Source organism: Adiantum capillus-veneris, chromosome 14 (genome assembly GCF_014529385.1).
Source record: "Adiantum capillus-veneris isolate H3 chromosome 14, ASM1452938v2, whole genome shotgun sequence".
In the NCBI taxonomy this organism is placed as follows: domain Eukaryota; kingdom Viridiplantae; phylum Streptophyta; class Polypodiopsida; order Polypodiales; family Pteridaceae; genus Adiantum; species Adiantum capillus-veneris.
In genome coordinates this window covers 47,126,110-47,139,028 of record NC_140944.1, presented here as the reverse complement: position 1 = coordinate 47,139,028, position 12,919 = coordinate 47,126,110, and the positions used below count along the sequence as shown (strand labels likewise).

At 39.0% G+C, this 12,919-nt stretch overlaps 1 pseudogene; it reads left to right on the top strand.

Moving 5' to 3' along the window:
* LOC147442323 (uncharacterized) overlaps window positions 1-11,323 on the top strand; it is a 53,747-nt pseudogene extending 42,424 nt beyond the window's left edge.
* Window positions 11,324-12,919: the final 1,596 nt, after the last annotated feature.

The following is a 12,919-nucleotide window of genomic DNA, read 5'->3' as shown; positions in this document are numbered from 1 at the left end:
CACCCATGGTTACCCACAAACTCTCACCCTAGAAGATTCGCGTCGGGTTCACCAAAAATATGTCTAGAAATTTGCGGTCTTGCCGGGAAAGCACCGGGCTTATGGCTGTGAGAGTTGGTGAGAGAACTCAACAAAAACTATATGAAGGAGTTAAACCATAGATGCCATGAAGACTAGGGTTTGGAAAGAAGTGCAATCAAAGAAGACTCACCCTTTCTCTCTTGCACTCACACACACACAAAGAAAGAACGCAAAAGAGAATGTCAAAACAATACGAAGATGAAAACATCAAGGATATGGTCATATCATATCATGGGTAATATGAAAGGGTTAATGGATGAGTTAATGGCATTCAATCTTGGCTGCCCAAATAGGCTACGAATTGTTCTTTGGAATTGTAGTTTTGTGCTTACCATAATATATATATTTTGTTTAGTGATTGGGATTAATTGTGTGTACAAATCCTCTTGGTTCATAGCAAGATAACTACGCTTACATCAAAAGAAAAATTATAGTCTATGAGAGGTAGTATGATGGGATCCGGTGATAGAAGTATTTCATTGAGCCTTTCAGGGCCAAAGAGAAACACTATACGTTGTTGAAAGTGTATTTTACGGCTAATCCATACGTTAATTCTAATAGATTGTACAGAGTGAAAGCGATAGAAATGATCATCATGTGGGTTATTCATCTAGGATAGTATGTGAGAAATGTAGATATGAGAGAAGTGAAGAGATGAGAAGTTTCCCTCCCAAGCCCTATTCTTGCCCGTAGGCAATAAAGATACTGCGGGGAGAGATGTACCTGTAGAAAAGAGAACCTAGAATTTGCAGAGAGAATGAATTACTAAGAATGAGAGAGATAGGCTTGGTTAAGGAGATGAGATTAGATACATATATATATATATATATATATGTTGGATTAGAGATGAAAATGAAAACAACAAGAAATAAAAAAAACATCAATGTAGAACACATCTTACTTGAAACCCTTCGGCACCATTATTGATGGGAGAGAGAAGTAGAGTGGATAATTCCACTTTGATTGATACACCAAGTGCAAGACCTTCTTTGATTAGAGTTGATCTTCCAAGGTTATCTTGTTGAAAGAATGGCTAGTCTCCCTCTAGGAGAAAGTGTAGGCTTGGGCTTATGTTAATGGCTAAGTACAATTAGGCATTACTACTCACTCCCTCAAGAATTCCTCTCATCAATGGCTTGAATGCTTGAGTTCCTTCCAAGGAAGAAGAGGTCCTCTTTTATAGGTGAAGAGAACCCCCAAGGGTTTACACAAGAAGAGAGGAGCCAGTGTGAACAGGAATTGGAAAAGTTGGAAATGAGCTGCCCCTACATGATTTGGGCAGACTGTGGTCCAGTATTTTGATCATATCTCCTCAACCGTGGCTTCAAATAAAAAAGTAAAAATATGGGCAAAAACTTGAGCTCATTAGCTACGATTTTCATTTTAAAATCGTTTTCCAATTCGGATTGGAACCTTGTGTAAAAAATTCATCAAAATAGGGTCCATTTATGGCAGCAAAAGTCTTCATATGGTCTCCTTAGCCTATACTTTCATTTAATTCCAAAGGACACCTCATGCCATATGAAAGCATGACATTGCTCCTTGACAAAGTTTTATAATAATGCTTGCAATAATGCATTAAAATAAGTGTATCTTTGAAATCATGCCACCTAGTGTCCCACTAGGATATGATTCTCTCCTAGTAGTTATTTAAAAAGAAATATAAGAAAAATATGAAAAATACATAAATTATATATATATTGGATTTTACCCTAGATATAGGATCTAGCTAGGGTGTGAGATGATAATGAGATAGTATAAATAAATAATCAATGCTTTTTGCCCCAAGTTAAAGAGGTGGAGCTATTGATGCTTTTCCCATAGTATTTTCTGATGGTAAAGTAAGAATAGGTTACCCTTGAGAAAAATAATAGGATGAGATAGAAGGCTTATTATTATACTTAAATATGCATATGTACACTATAGGAAATATAATTATGTATCTAAAAAAATACAAGATAGATCTTGTAGCATGCGTTCTCACTATGTACATGTCACAGCACAATAGAAAACAACAACAAATCAAGAAAACATCAATGTAGAACACATCTTACTTGACAAAGCCTTTGGCACCATTATTGATGGAGAGAGATGAAGAGTGGATAATTCCACTTTGATTGATACATCAAGTGCAAGACCTTCTTTGATTAGTGTTGATCTTCCAAGGTTAGCTTGTTGCAAAAATGGCTAGTCTTCCTTTAGGAGAAAGTGTAGGCTTAGGCTTATGTTAATGGCTAAGTACAATTAGGCATTACTACTCACTCCCTCAAGAATTCCTCTCATCAATGGCTTGAATGCTTGAGTTCCTTCCAAGGAAGAAGAGGTCCTCTTTTATAGGTGAAGGGAACCCCCAAGGGTTTACACAAAAAGAGAGGAGCCAGTGTGAACAGGAATTGGAAAAGTTGAAAATGAGCTGCCCCTGCATGATTTGGGCAGACTGGGGTCCAATATTTTGATCATATCTCCTCAACCGTGGCTCCAAATAAAAAAGGAAAAATATGGGCAAAAACTTCAGCTCATTAGCTACGATTTTTATTTTAAAATCGTTTTCCAATTCGGATTGGAACCTTGTGTAAACAATTCATCAAAATAGGGTCCATTTATGGCAGCAAAAGTCTTCATATGGTCTCCTTAGCCTATACTTTCATTTAATTCCAAAGGACACCTCATGCCATATGAAAGCATGACATTGCTCCTTGACAAAGTTTTGTAATCATGCTTGCAATAATGCATTAAAATAAGTGTATCTTTGAAATCATGCCACCTAGTGTCCCACTAGGATATGATTCTCTCCTAGTAGTTATTTAAAAAGAAATATAAGAAAAATATGAAAAATACATAGAATATATATATATTGGATTTTACCCTAGATATAGGATCTAGCTAGGGTGTGAGATGATAATGAGATAGTATAAACAAATAATCAATGCTTTTTGTCCCAAGTTAAAGAGGTGGAGCTATTGATGCTTTTTCCATAGTATTTTCTGATGGTAAAGTAAGAATAGGTTACCCTTGAGAAAAATAATAGGATGAGATAGAAGGCTTATTATTATACTTAAATATGCATATGTACACTATAGGAAATATAATTATGTATCTAAAAAAATACAAGATTGATCTTGTAGCATGCGTTCCCACTATGTACGTGTCACAGCACGACATCCACCCCCTCTGCATGAGGATTGGGGTTCTGCAGATGAAGCTATGAATCTTCAAGATTCACAAATCAAAGATAGAGAAGTGTTTGGGAATGCTATACAGGTTGAAGTGACATCAGAGGATAGAGCAGAAGAGCAAGAAACCTCTTGGGATATGGTCTGTGATTGGGGTGATATTTCTTATCTGTGTGAAGATGCAAATAAAGATGCTTGCCATAAAGTGCCTACTATACAGGGTTGCCTGCAGGTATGCAAACAATATCTGAGGTATAAAAGGGATTTAGGTCTTGTGTCACAAGGTATAAATTGCAAGCAGGTTTGTGAGCATCTATCTGCTATGGATAGGAAGGGTATACATGGTGATTCCTTGAAGAAAGAAGAGGATGCTAGCTCTACGCTGACACCAGAGCCATGTAATGAAGAAGGGTTCTCCCTAGAAGAGTGGAGACATGATTCAATTGAAGATAATTTAGCGATGAGTCAAAAACGAAGAAGGGGTGAAGATATTGTGTCAGAGACTAACTCCAAGGAGGTTTTTGAGCAGTCGGTTACAAGTGACCGGGAGCATACCTACCAGGATGATTTGGAAAGGGAATTAGACACCATATTTGAGAGGTATGCAAAGTTTTATGCTATAAAGCTGGAGAGGTATTTGGTAAAAGGTGAGAGAATTGATGAGAGGTTTACCATGCACATTTCTGAGGTTTCTCTCGATGTTGAGAAAGGCTATCTAGAGGATTCTTTTGAGAATGAAGATGAAGATTCAAACTTCTATGTGAAAGAGGTACATATGGATTTACAGGTTGGTCAGAAGGTTGAAGTGCAGTTTCAAAAATATTTCAAGTATATTACAAGAAGCCTGAAAGTGTTTTTTGAAGAGGAGGATGAGGAACTTAATTCTCTACATCATGAAGATTTTGTGCATAATGGAGATTTGTTACAGATGTTTTGGAGACAGATGTATATAACAATTCCTTCTGCTCCGAGAGAAATTAAGAGATGCAAAGAATCTCAATGCTTAGTACAATACATGTTTTTGAGTTACCCATATGATCCTAGAGGAGGTCATGGGATGACAGGGGATACAATTGCTTTCACAAGTTACCATGAGGTTGGCACATGCCGGAGGATGTGCAAGTTTAGAGGGGGTGGATGTCGTGTTGTGACACGAACATAGTGGGAACGCAAGCTACAAGATCTATCTTGTATTTTTTTAGATACATAATTATATTTCCTATAGTGTACATATGCATATTTAAGTATAGTAATAAGCCTTCTATCTCATCCTATTATTTTTCTCAAGGGTAACATATCCTTATTTTACCATCAGAAAATACTATGGGAAAAGCATCAATAGCTCCGCCTCTTTAACTTGGGGCAAAAAGCATTGATTCTTTATTTCTACTATTTCATTATCATCTCACACCCTAGCTAGGTCCTATATCTAAGGTAAACTTGAATATATATATTCTATGTATTTTTTATACTTTTCTTATATTTCTTTTTAAATAGCTACTAGGAGAGAATCAAATCCTAGTGGGACACTAGGTGGCATGATTTCAAAGATACACTTATTTTAATGCATTATTGCAAGCATGATTACAAAACATTGTCAAGGAGCAATGTCATGCTTTCATATGGCATGAGGTGTCCTTTGGAATTAAATGAAAGTCAAGGCTAAGGAGACCATATGAAGACTTTTGCTGCCATAAATGGACCCTATTTTGATGAATTGTTTACACAAGGTTCCAATCCGAATTGGAAAATGATTTTAAAATGAAAATCGTAGCTAATGAGCTGAAGTTTCTGCCCATGTTTTTACTTTTTTATTTGGAGCTACGGTTGAGGAGATATGATCAAAATACTGGACCCCAGTCTGCCCACATCATGCAGGGACAGCTCATTTCCAACTTTTCCAATTCCTGTTCACACTGGCTCCTCTCTTCTTGTGTAAACCCTTGGGGGTTCCCTTCACCTATAAAAGGGGACCTCTTCTTCCTTGGAGAGAACTCAAGCATTCAAGCCATTGATGAGAGGAATTCTTGAGGGAGTGAGTAGTAATGCCTAATTGTACTTAGCCATTAACATAAGCCCAAGCCTACACTTTCTCCTATAGGGAGACTAGCCATTCTTGCAACAAGCTAACCTTGGAAGATCAACTCTAATGAAAGAAGGTCTTGCACTTGGTGTATCAATCAAAGTGGAATTATCCACTCTTCTTCTCTCTCCCATCAATAATGGTGCCGAAGGGTTTCAAGTAAGATGTGTTCTACATTGATGTTTTCTTGGTTTCTTGTTGTTTTCATTTTCATCTCTAATCCAACATATATATATATATATATGTATCTAATCTCATCTCCTTAACCAAGCCTATCTCTCTCATTCTTAGTAATTCATCCTCTCTGCAAATTCTAGGTTCTCTTTTCTACAGGTACATCTCTCCCCGCATGCGCAGTATCCTTATTGCCTACGGGCAAGAATAGGGCTTGGGAGGGAAACTTCTCATCTCTTCACTTCTCTCATATCTACATTTCTCACATAGTATCCTAGATGAATAACCCACATGATGATCATTTCTATCGCTTTCACTCTGTACAATCTATTAGAATTAACGTATGGATTAGCCGTAAAATACACTTTCAACAACGTATAGTGTTTCTCTTTGCCCCTGAAAGGCTCAATGAAATACTTCTATCACCGTATCCCATCATACTACCTCTCATAGACTATAATTTTTCTTTTGATGTAAGCGTAGTTATCTTGCTATGAACCAAGAGGATTTGTACACACAATTAATCCCAATCACTAGACAAAATATATATATTATGGTAAGCACAAAACTACAATTCCAAAGAACAATTCGTAGCCTATTTGGGCAGCCAAGATTGAATGCCGTTAACTCATCCATTAATCCTTTCATATTACCCATGATACGATATGACCATAGCCTTGATGTTTTCATCTTCGTATTGTTTTGACATTCTCTTTTGCGTTCTTTCTTTGTGTGTGTGTGAGTGCAAGAGAGAAAGGGTGAGTCTTCTTTGATTGCACTTCTTTCCAAACCCTAGTCTTCATGGCATCTATGGTTTAACTCCTTCATATAGTTTTTGTTGAGTTCTCTCACAAACTCTCACAGCCATAAGCCCGGTGCTTTCCTGGGAAGATCACAAATTTCTCGACAACGTAATCACACATTTTGTACTTTTACGTTTATACTTTATGTACCATATGTTGTCGTGCGTATATATGTCGTCAAAAGAGTGGCGTCGCGAACCATCTCTTATGGCATTGTGAACGTAATTATTTCATTAACGATGCTAATAATTTTCATGACATGTTTTTTTTTGGAGTCTATGATCTATGTAGGATTGATCAAAGAATTGATTTTATGAAGACAAACTTGGTGACAATAAAAGATTTATGAAGATATGTTTGGTGATGCCATATTGATGACAACATGAAGACATGTTTGGTGATGCGATATTGATGACAAGCTACACAGCAGATTCACGGAGACACTTTTGATTACAAGCTAATCGATAGCTTTTACACCTCTTTATTGAACCTTTGTATTCATTATTGTATTTGATAGGATAGGAGTAATGTAACTCCTCATAAAACATTCATTGTAAAAGGAGTGATGTAGCTCCTCGTAAACATTTGTATATTCAATGATTTTTATAATATAACGGTGGGTGTATATAGAGCTGTGGGTTTTTCCCTTGATCCCCCAAGGGTTTTTTCATCCACAGTTAGGGACCCTTATTTGAGCGGGGGTGTTGAGCTTATATGTGAAGCTACTCAATATATGGCTTCTCTATATATGGCACCCAGGTCCCCTCTATATATACATCATCTCATGTGTGTATTCTACACACTTTGGGGTTCTACTTCTGTGCTCTCTCCTTCTCTCTCAACAACTGAATCTAGAAAGACTATCTCATGTGCTCTTAACTGGCTGAAAATTGTGTGAAATTCTTTGAGATGATTTGACATAGCTGTCTCTTCCTTCATCTTCAAATCCACCAATTTCTTGATCCAGTAAATTTGAGAAGCAGCACTTTGTTTCTCATACATACCACATAGCTTTTGCCATACGCCATACGTTGTAGTCTATTCTGCTACGTTGAAGTAAACATTTTCTACCAGTGTCAACATGATTGTGGAACAAGCTAACTCGTCAAGCTCTTCCCACTCATCTTCAACCATACCTTCTGGTCTCTCCCCTTTGAGCTTTGGCTTCACTTGTTTTTTTTGCACCAAAATCTGCCAAATCTGCTTCTTCGAGAATGGAAAGTTTGTGCCATCCAACTTCTTTATGCTGTAAAGAGTATCACTTGAGAAGATGCCATGTCTGCCAAACTGTTTACTCCTGGGAAAAATCCGGCAGAGTTTCCCCTTTAAACTGGCCTCTATACACAATAAACAAGATGAACACCTCTCCTCAAGAACTTTCCGTATTTTGAAAATTTTTGACAGAGTCACCCCTGTAAATTGAGATTTGGAAACCAAAAAATAGCTCAAAAAAAACCATAAATAGATAACTAGTGACAAATCTAAACCTATGTGTAATATGCTATCCTGTAAGCATACACTGTCTCCTGTCTGAGCGATCACAGAACCTGTATCTGTCTCAAGACTGAAACCTGAACAATGCCTTAACGGCCTGTCGCATAAGATGCAATCTAGTGTCTACACAAAGTCATACATCCTATGGGATAAAAGTCTCCAAAGAGGATGCGTGTAGAAGGAAACTCCAGCAACCTAATCCACCTCACACTGGGTAACCTAGCCCCCAGTGCTTGGCTTTAGAAAACCTCACACACGACCCTCTCAGATGGATCAACAAAATGCCAAGAACAAGCATACATCCTATAATAGACCAATCATTGTCATATGACCGCTAATGTGGTCTGTCTGCTAGCGTGACTCACAACTAGCAGAAACACAATCACAGTACAACAATCTGCAATACATGCTAGTGGTGTCAAGCCGTCGTATGGCCACACCTCCCGTGGAACCTGGCAAGCACAAGAAGTAGCAATGCAGAGTGCAATATATTTATCTGCTGATATAAATATATGTACCTGCTCTATAGATGATGCTTTGAAGACTAATGAGTGATGTATGTCGATGCCGATATTGATGCCGACCACCTCCTGCTTACCAATCTACACAAGACGGGTTTCTTTGCGGTTGAAACCTATCTTTTGATGTAGTGCTCAGAACGAAATTCTCAGAGCATAAACATCTTTGAAAGGGGGGTAAAACCCCAGGGCACCTACTGGAAATACTCTCGGAATACCGAGAGTGAAAATTCAAGCTTCCGATCCAGAATCTTCGTGAAAAGTGCACGCGTGCATGATTACGCAAAAATGCATTGAACCTTGCTCTGATACCAATTGAAGTCGTGGAGTGGAGCTTAGATCAACTCACACACACACACACACACACACACACACACACATACACAGTCAAAGAGATTACACAATACGTACAGAATTCATTGAAGGGTTGTCTCCCAAATCTTATTATTCACACAAGCATATGTGACTATATATACAAAGAGTTAGTGATAAGCGAGTTAGGTGGGCGGCCGACCATATCCGTATAACAGGCCACTTGGGCTTTAATCCCAATAGTATGCATGGTCATGGGTATGCATAGGCATGTAACCCCATCATGTCACGGCCATGGGTCATGTGTATAGGTAGTCTTGTGCCAAGTGTTGGGTCAAGTGTGGGAGTGTGGCATGGAGGCTAAGTATGGACTAGAGAGGTGTATCACTTAATTAGGTAAAAGGGGACACCTCTAGTGGTTAGTGAGAGTCTTGTGACACCTCTAATTCTTCTTCTGGCAAGAGGGGGCGAGCAAGCCTTGGCCATCAAGAAACCCCAGAAGGCTATATAAGGAGCATTCCCACCCAATTTTACACACAATTCCCAAGACAGTGCAAGGAAGTGTTGCTGCTAGATCAATCTTTTGTGAAGAATTTCTACATCACATAACACACAAAGGAGATATTAATTAAGGGTAATTTAATTATATTTATGTTAATTCTAATGCTCCATAGTCTCTTTTCTCTAGAGGATTCCTATGTCGAGCTTAGTTATGCTAGCTCGCTATGTCATTAAATAATCTAGTCAAGAAAAAGGCACTGAGTTTACTTCTCCTCTTGGAAGATGAGAATAGGACCGATAGTACAAAATTACGCTTCCCCTGTGGGGTGAAGCTAGACTCCTTTTCACTGGTGGCTTAGACTCAACTCACTAAGTGATGAGAGACCATCCACTGGTCTTCTTTTTCTTCTTAGTCAATTTTTGTTTGCTTTCGTATAGGATCTAGCAACCATCAGGTATCCTCTAGTTTTGTCATGGTGAGATGGGGAGGGGACCTCACAGTAGGTAGTAGAGCCTAGGGTATAGAGCCTAGGTTAGTTTGGAAAAATTTCGTATTGTCTGAAAATTTTAAAAACAAAAAAAATTGGTTAGTTAATCCAAGGCTTATGCGTCGATATTTTAGGAAGATCCTGTGGTTGAATATTGCAAGTTCCAAGTCTTTGAGCTTATTTATGAGAGTGCTTGTCATTCTCCAAACTATCTTTTTCGATGGAGCGAGACGGAGCTATTGATGAAGGCTCACACTCCTCATTCGACTCGGATAGATAAAGGCTGGGAGCTCGAATAGAGCAATGAAGGCGGGACTTATTACATCAACGCTTGGAATATGGGATGTCTTACCACAGATTTAAAGAAACTACACTGGGTAGAGGAACTAAGAGTGATTCAATTGTACTACTTCTTGGGTACAAACTCGAGTATCACTGTTCCCACTTATCCAGGAGGCACGGGGAAACCCCTGAACGAGTGGGTATGGGATAAATGGTGGAGATAATTCCATATCGAAGGATCAGAACTTTTTTTATCCTTAAGGATACCCCTAAGAATATGGATCTTGTAATTTACTTCCCGATTCCAAATGAGTATAGAAACTATTATACCAATCAGTTTAGAAGATTGTAGAAATGTGACTACAAACACCCATCGTTTGTATCACAATATTCCAAGTCAGTCAGCTATGCGGATTCTTTAGAGGCTGCAAAACTTTACAATAAGTTAGGATGAGATACCCTAAGACTCTTTTGTAAGGCCATCCTTGTACATATTCACTTTATGAATAAAATACCAAGTCTTTTGAATTGAGTATCTTGATCTTGTGTCTATTCTAATGTTAAATCTTAGCTATGTGACAATTCTTTAAAATTTTCAGTCTATCGATCTTATGAAATCATGTAGGTACCTACTTCTGCTCTTTATACCGCGGTTCAGGAGAAAAAAACTTATTCTCAAGCAAGCGCAACCCCCCAAATTCAAAGGTGAAGGGGTTAATGTGGAACGAGATGCAGAGGTGTGGATCAAAGCCATGGAGGATTATTTTGAAGCTGTGGGAACTCATCCGCAGAATCAAACTATGCTTGCCATGTTCCGACTTATCGGAGATGCCAAAACATGGTGGAAACAACATTGCCAAGACTCAGACATTGTTGGATCTTCTCAGTCATGGGAAGAGATTAAGATTGCAGTGACCAAATGCTACTTACGGTCAGCACATAGGGCCATCAAAATGACTGATTTTTTCTCACTCAAGCAGCTATCCTAACTGTAGAGGGATATTACTCCAAGTTTGTGACTTCAAAGAGATATGCCCCCAGGATGACCTTGGAACAACAAGTGGCCAGGTTTTGTCAAGGCCTCATTGAACTATTGAACAATAGATTGGAAGCTCTTAGACCAACAACATTGCAATATGCTTTTCTAAGAGCCAAGCTGTTGGCTGCGGAAATCATGAAAGTTTCTCAGGGTAGAAGAAATTACTTAGCAATGAAGAGAGCCACAAAGAATAATTGGGATAATAGACCGGCAAAATTTTCTTATCAGGATCGTCCTGTGGTAGCTAGTTCAACCGATACCAAATTTCCCAATGTGCGATGTTATGACTGCCATGAGTATGGCCATTATAGGAACAAATGTCCCAAGAAGACGCATGCATCCGGTGCAAATGCAGTACCTCTCAATGCCAATTGAATAGGTCAACCAAACAATCCTAGAGGTCGAGGAAGACGAGGCAGAGGACGAGGACATGGTGCAACTCCTAGGGCTAATGCTGTAGTTGGACAACCGAATATAGGTGATGAAGTAGATGAAAGGGCAGTGCTGCATGCTTCCATATATAATCCCGGTTCTTGTGAGCAATTCGCCATAATTCAAGATCCTGGAATACGCCAAGGTGATAAAGTTGAATTCCTCATAGACTGTGGAAGTACGCATTGTCATAATAATCAATATCTAATTCTCCTAAATGATTTTGTCACTTTAAAATGATCATTTAATATGACGAAGTGCCAGGGGAGAAAAAGCTAGAATATTGGTTAAGTTAGCAGACCGGCCACAGTAGGGATCCAAAGGAGGGAAAATAGGGATCCAAAGGGGGGGTGATCTACAAAAGATCTATGTGCAACAATGGGCTTAACCGACCTTAATGTTCAGCCCATAAGGACTTCCAAAATTCAAAGGTTGTGTCCAAAGGTCAACGTTAGCGAAAATTGGATGCTTTGTGTGTGTCCCAAAAGTCTTTGCCAAGCCCTACATAGGATGGGACGAGCCCAAGAAGTAGGGGACGAGAGAGAAAATCACACACACACACACACAAGCTCCCTTTGCACACAAGGGGAAAGAGGGACACATGTCATCTCCCTAGCCCAGATGCCCACAAGGTGTACTCAAATCCTATTGCATGGCCTTGGAGGTGGACCAATGAGAATTAGTCTAGCGTAAATCTAGTTTAATTAATTTAAAAACACTTAGTAAAATAACCAATAAGAATTAAGCTCTCTAGAAGACTATTGGGACAGTCTCCCAAGGGGACCAATGAGCATTCAGCAGCCCAATGGATTGTCTGATTCCTATTGGCCAGGAGGCAAAGGGGTCCAATGAGAGTTTAGTTGAATTATTAGATTACCTAAAGCTCTTACAAAAGGGGACAGGGGGACGCATGTCAAAAGGATATCACTTATGCTGCTTAATTGTCATTAGCTAAGCCTGGGGAGGTCCAATAGGATGCTAGCATGAGTAATTAGCAAGGGGGGTCGACCAAGAGAGAGAGGGGGCTGATTTTTGCAAGGCATTATTGACACACACACTCACACAATCAATGTGTGAAGTAAATAAGACTCTCTCTCCTTCTCAAGATTTAATGGAAAGCTTATCACCTACTCCAAGCTTGTGAGAAGGTAGGCCTACACCAATAACTCTTGGCTTTGTGATGCAAATCCAACCAAGAGCCAAGATTCAATGCATGCTCATCTCCTTTGCTGTGCTAATTACTAAGATAAGCTATGCTAATATGAGTGATTATGTGAGGAGATGTACATCTTTCTCGTAAGAATACTCCTTCCTCTCAATCTACTCTCAAACACCGCTAGCTCTCACCATCTTCGAAGGTGTGTAAGGTCTTGGGTCTGAGACCGTGAGGGAATTGATGTTGTCTTTGATAAGTGTTTTACATAGTGCATGAAGTTTCCATCTTCATTGCATTAGCTAGTATGGAAGGAACACAAGAAATTGTATTGTAAAATGTCTCTCTTGATGGGAGAAACCATAATACAAAGCCTTTAGGAGGGG